Source organism: Sinocyclocheilus anshuiensis, unplaced genomic scaffold (genome assembly GCF_001515605.1).
Source record: "Sinocyclocheilus anshuiensis isolate Anshui unplaced genomic scaffold, SAMN03320099.WGS_v1.1 scaffold480, whole genome shotgun sequence".
Classification (NCBI taxonomy): domain Eukaryota; kingdom Metazoa; phylum Chordata; class Actinopteri; order Cypriniformes; family Cyprinidae; genus Sinocyclocheilus; species Sinocyclocheilus anshuiensis.
In genome coordinates this window covers 261,552-267,404 of record NW_015555743.1, presented here as the reverse complement: position 1 = coordinate 267,404, position 5,853 = coordinate 261,552, and the positions used below count along the sequence as shown (strand labels likewise).

The following is a 5,853-nucleotide window of genomic DNA, read 5'->3' as shown; positions in this document are numbered from 1 at the left end:
GGAATTGGGATATCACAAAAAATCGACGAATGGGAGAGACCTGGTTGAGCTGCACTAGAGAAGGCAACGTGTGTTATCACTATGTTGGAGACACTTAGAGTGGTTACAATCATCCAGGTTTAAATCGTGCTCAAATTGATTTGATTTGACGCAATATTTACACTGAAGCTCGCAGTGTAAATAATGTAAGTAACAAACCCAGTTTATGTAATATCGAAGGCTTTGGAACAACATTAGGATAAGTAAATAATGACAAACTTCACTTTTGCATGAACTGTCACTTTAAAGGGGTCCTATTATGCTCTTTTACAAAGTCTTGATTTTGTTTTGGGGGTTTACTGGAACAGGCTCTCATACTACGTTGTTCGAAAAACATTATTTTTCACATATTTTACATTATTACAACACTTCTCTCCCCAGTCTGGCATGAACGGCTCGAATAGTTCCTGTATCAAATGAAGGCCCGCCTTCTGAAATACGAAATGTTCTGTGATTGGTTAGCTGGGCCAGTGTGTGCTGTGATTGGATAGCTGGGCCAGTGTGTGCTGTGATTGGTTAGCTGGGCCAGTGTGTGCTGTGATTGGATAGCTGGGCCAGTGTGTGCTGTGATTGGTTAGCTGGGCCAGTGTGTGCTGTGATTGGATAGCTGGGCCAGTGTGTGCTGTGATTGGTTAGCTGGGCCAGTGTGTGCTGTGATTGGATAGCTGGGCCAGTGTGTGCTGTGATTGGTTAGCTGGGCCAGTGTGTGCTGTGATTGGATAGCTGGGCCAGTGTGTGCTGTGATTGGTTAGCTGGGCCAGTGTGTGCTGTGATTGGATAGCTGGGCCAGTGTGTGCTGTGATTGGTTAGCTGGGCCAGTGTGTGCTGTGATTGGATAGCTGGGCCAGTGTGTGCTGTGATTGGTTAGCTGGGCCAGTGTGTGCTGTGATTGGATAGCTGGGCCAGTGTGTGCTGTGATTGGTTAGCTGGGCCAGTGTGTGCTGTGATTGGATAGCTGGGCCAGTGTGTGCTGTGATTGGTTAGCTGGGCCAGTGTGTGCTGTGATTGGATAGCTGGGCCAGTGTGTGTTGTGATTGGTTAGCTGGGCCAGCCTTCGATATCACATGAACTGGGTTTGTTTCTCACAAAAAAAGTATTATATGACTTTAGTAGACTTACAATATAACGCACAAGTCCTCTAGACCAAGGGTTTTCAATCGTTTCAATGCCACAGACCCCTAAATACGGTCATCCTCGTGTGAGGAACGCTGTTGCTAAAGTAAAGTAAAGGCAGCTTTTTATTTTCATGAATAAAAACCCTATTTGTACTGTGGAAACTTAATATTTTAAATATGTGAACAATATATTACTTGAAAATATTGAATTTTTTAAGCCTAAAAAACACTATATAAAGTGTAATTCAAAATACAGGCCTGTGACAAATTAATACGGAAAACTCCTTCATTAACACTGGGTGCATTGGGTCCTATTTTTATATTATATAATTGCTTTTTAATATTTACTATACTGTACTGTTAGATGTATTCATTATTTAAATTATTTGTAAATTATTTATTTAAATAATTTTTAATGTTTTTATTTAATCAGATGTTTTATTATTTATTTATTTTACAAATTTTTTTTTTCTCCAAACTTTTCCCCATACCCCAGTTTAAATACCCCTGATATGGTCTTTTATGGTGTTTTTCAGTTACATTATTATTTTTAAAAAAATATTTTTATATATTTTATTATATATTTTTTATTTGTTTGTTTTTTATTTGTTTTATTAATTTTAGTTTATTTATTTATTTAATATGGACTTATATGTTGATTTTTAATCCTTTTTTGATTATTTATTTATTTATTTTAATAATTTGTATGTTTTGTTTATTTGAATAATGTTAGTTAATTAGTTAGATCTCTTTATTTAAGATTAATTAATTTATATTTTTTATTATTATTATTAATATTTATAACTTTTTCTCTAAAAATTCTCCTTACAGCAGTCAGGTCTGGAGCGGCATGAGGGTGAGCAAATAATGACAAACTGGTTTAATGTTTTTTCTTGTGTGTTTCTTAATGTGCTCCAAAGAACTATTAAAGAAGCTCTAGACTGGGTTATCATGAGCATCTCAGAGGGATCAGACTCAAGTAGCCCTGCAGATCTGATCCAGTGTAAATATGTCACCATATAAAAAACACACCAACGCAGGAAAGCAGTTTTGCATAATCCTGTTAATGTAATTGCTATGGCTCGTGGGTGAAGCCCACAGATACTGTATATGAGACCAGCGGTGTGACGTCATGGCCTTCAGCAGAGCAGCGTCACCTTTAAGTGAGCGACAATAATCAGGCCTCACTGCTGGGGGCAGGTGTCTGTGTGTGTGTGTGTGTGTTGATGTGGAGGGGATATGCAAAGGGCTTCTGGCATTTCCAAAGATAGCCAGGCTGACATTTCTGTTGACTTTGATGTTAATAATCCCTCACAAGTTCCCAAAGCCAAGTGTGTGTCACTGTGTCTGTGTGTGTGTGTGTGTGTGTGTGTGTGTGAGTGTGTGTCTGTGTAAGAATAGGTGTAGTTTGAGGGGACACCGAGGGCCAAGGTGGACACATTTATTCATCATTATTTCAGTGTGTACAAAAATGCATGATGTTTAAATGATTATTTTGTGGTCTGAATCTGAAAACACAGGCTTTTGAATTGTGTTTGCTGTTGTCTTTAACATATTTAATGCATCATTAACACTTCTGTTGCTCTATGCAGCATCTGTGAATTAGAAAATCTGTTAAAATGGATATTATTTCCAGTTGTTGAATTTGTAACATGACCAGTGTGAGATACTATTATCATTTTAATTAAATATTTTTAATTCGTTTTTATCTTTGCATTTTCCATTTTCAGTTTCATTTTTAGTTACAGTTTTAGTAATTTTGTTATTTTTTATAATGTTACTGTTTTTTATATGCACTGTAAAAAAAATATTTTTCGAAGTAAAACAAATATTACTGGAGTATGTTTAACAAGAAAATACTATTTCAGTCTTTTTTACTTCAAAAATGTCATGTTAAATCCAATTATTTGTGAAAATTACTAGCAATTTATGAGTTCAAATTATTTCGAAGTAAAAAAAATCTGTATGTCTATATAGTTTGTATAGTCATTTTTTATTTAGTTTTAGTTTTAGTTAGTGAAGTATACAACAAGTTGAACAACATGAAAATGTTGCCCTAAATTTCTATTACATTTTGTATTTAATGAAATTTTTATTTTATTTCACTTAATGTTTATTTAATCATATTAATATATTTTGTGTTCCGCTGAAGAAATAAAGTCATGCAGGTGTGGAATGACATGAGGGTGAGTGAATGACAACTCACTTTTAATTTCTTTTAATTAAAGTCAATAACATTGTGTTCTGGCAATGCATTGCATTTCTTTCCTGAACAGCGATGCAGCTTTTATTTTGGTGGGAGGAATTTTTAGCCATGAGCGATGCAGCTCATAACAGATCAGTCGGAGGAAGCAGGGCTGGAATGACATGCTCTGTATTCTCTTTCAGCGAGAGGTGAGAGGAAGGGCAACGGGGGGCAAACGAGCGACGGGAACCTGAAGAGAGAGATTAGCTGGGATCATGCAGGTGGGTGTTCACACACACACACACACACACACTCACAGATGTATGTAGGCCCTGTATTGTTGGCTGCAGCTGTGTTTACGTCTCTCAGGTGAATCTCCTGTTGGCGTTTAGTGCTTCAGTTGTCTTGTGAGTGTGTTTACGCGGCCCTGCTTTCACCCGCCGGCGCTGCTGAGAGACGCAGACACAAAAATCAACACAATCCCTATCCTGAGAACCACTAGTGCTTGCAACACCTGTGATTTAAAGGGACAGTTACTTTTAAAAATTACAATTCTGTCATCATTTACTCGTGTTTGCATCTCATACATTTCTGTGTTCTGGACACAAAAGAAGATATTTTGAAGAATGTTGGAAACCAAACTGTTTCGAACATTTGACTTCTATTGTATGAACACAAGATATTTCTCAAAATATCTTCTTTCATGTTGCATAGAAGAAAAATTATACTGGTTTGGACTGACATAAGGAAGAGTAAATAATGACAGAATGATCATTTTTGGGTGAACTGTGTCAGGCTTATGTTGTGTTTTGTTCCCCAAGTTCTAGTTCTCCCTCGTGTTTCCTTATGCCCATATTTGGTTTGGTTTCCTGTTCTCGTTGTCTCATTATTAGTTGATTCCCCGCTCCTGTCTGTCCCTTGTTAAGTTTAGCATAAATGTGTAGTCTGCCTCATGTTTTCTTGTCGAGTCTTAATGTCATTCCATGTGTGTCTCCTGCGCTCCCTATGTTAGTGTTCCTTTTCATTTGGTTTGTTTATTAAAAGTCAAGTTTTGAAAGGCATCTCCTTGTCTCCTCGTTTCGCTCCTACGCACCGTGACAAACTGTCCCTTTAAATGAAATTTAAAAGCTTTTTATTTGGCCATTCATTGGTGTGTGTCATTTAGACTAATTTCACATGTTGCATGTTGTTTTTTGCATCTCTTTATTTGAACTTCTGTAGCAAAAAGTTGGCATGATTTGTTTTGGAGAATCGATTCAAACAGTCCGTTTCAGTGAATCAAAACTACAATTCGGTGATTCTTTTGTGCTATAATTTGTTCCAAAAAAAAAAAGTTCACAGAATGATTTGTAGGCACTTTTTAATCTGCCATTCATTTTCCCAAAAGAGTGTGATAATAGACTAGTTTTACAATGTTTAATAGCACCTCTCCCTTCAAAAGCGGTTATGTTTGATCCATTTCAGAGAATCAATTCAAACTGTTTCGGTGAATCAAAACTATGATTCAATCATTCATTTGTAGAGTAAAATACAAGAAAATGGTAAGAAACTAGAAACAACTTAATTTGAGCTCTTCAGTAACAACAAACTGGCTTGTTTGATTTATTTTGGAGAATCAGTTCGAACTGTCAGTTTCAGTGAATCGATTCAAGACTCTGATTCAGTAATTCTTTTGTGCCAATAGTTTGTCAGTCAAATAAATAAAAGAAAAATTAAACTAGTTTTACAATATTTTATTTTTATTTTTTTAAATAGCATCTCTCAATTAAACTAAATTAAACGGGAGCAAATAACACTAAAAATAACACTGAATCAGAGCTGTGTTTATGTGGCAAAACAATCAAAATCTCCATTAGGATAACAGCATTAAACTCCAAACTTAGAAAGTAAATAAGACTATAAACAGTGGTGGACAGTAACGGAGTAGTTTTACTTCGTTACTGTACTTAAGTACATTTTTCAAGTATCTGTACTTTAATGGAGTAGTTTTATTTTGAGTAACTTTTACTTTTACTCCACTACATTCCAAAGCATAAGATCGTACTTTTTACTTCACTACATTTCATAAAACATATCGTTACTCCTTATAATATATCACGTGCTCCGAGACGCAGAAGCAGTGTCTGATTCATGAACGAACTGATCCTTTTCAATGAACCTTTTAAATCGGTTCGCAAATCGCACCAAACGATTCATTCACGAATTGGAATGATCCGATTGCAGCTGTTCTCAAGTCGACAACTCACTGATTAAAATTATCCGTTTAGTGCGAGTTTCCAGTGAACTGAATTCACACGTAAGAATCGGGAGATCTTGTGAGCGCGCGCGTCTGATGCTGTTAAAAGTAAGTTACTAATGTCGAATTTAAGGATTAGTTATTGTAACTGAAAATCATATTTAGGTCAAAGCTGTCAGTTGTTTGTGAACTAAATCTGCTGTAAAGGGTGATCTGTTTAAGCCCACTGAAATGCTTGAATGCAGACACATTAACATCAGAGTCTCTATGTTTTAGGT

General features: G+C 36.1%; 1 long non-coding RNA gene across 1 annotated transcript in view; it reads left to right on the top strand.

Annotated features, from left to right (window-relative positions):
- The first annotated feature begins 3,541 nt into the window (after positions 1–3,541).
- The window catches only part of LOC107673331 (uncharacterized), a 5,784-nt gene continuing 3,472 nt past the window's right edge, over positions 3,542–5,853 (top strand). Inside the window, exon 1 of the long non-coding RNA XR_001632396.1 lies at positions 3,542–3,620. This is a non-coding gene — a long non-coding RNA (uncharacterized LOC107673331). The remainder of the gene's footprint in view (positions 3,621–5,853) is intronic.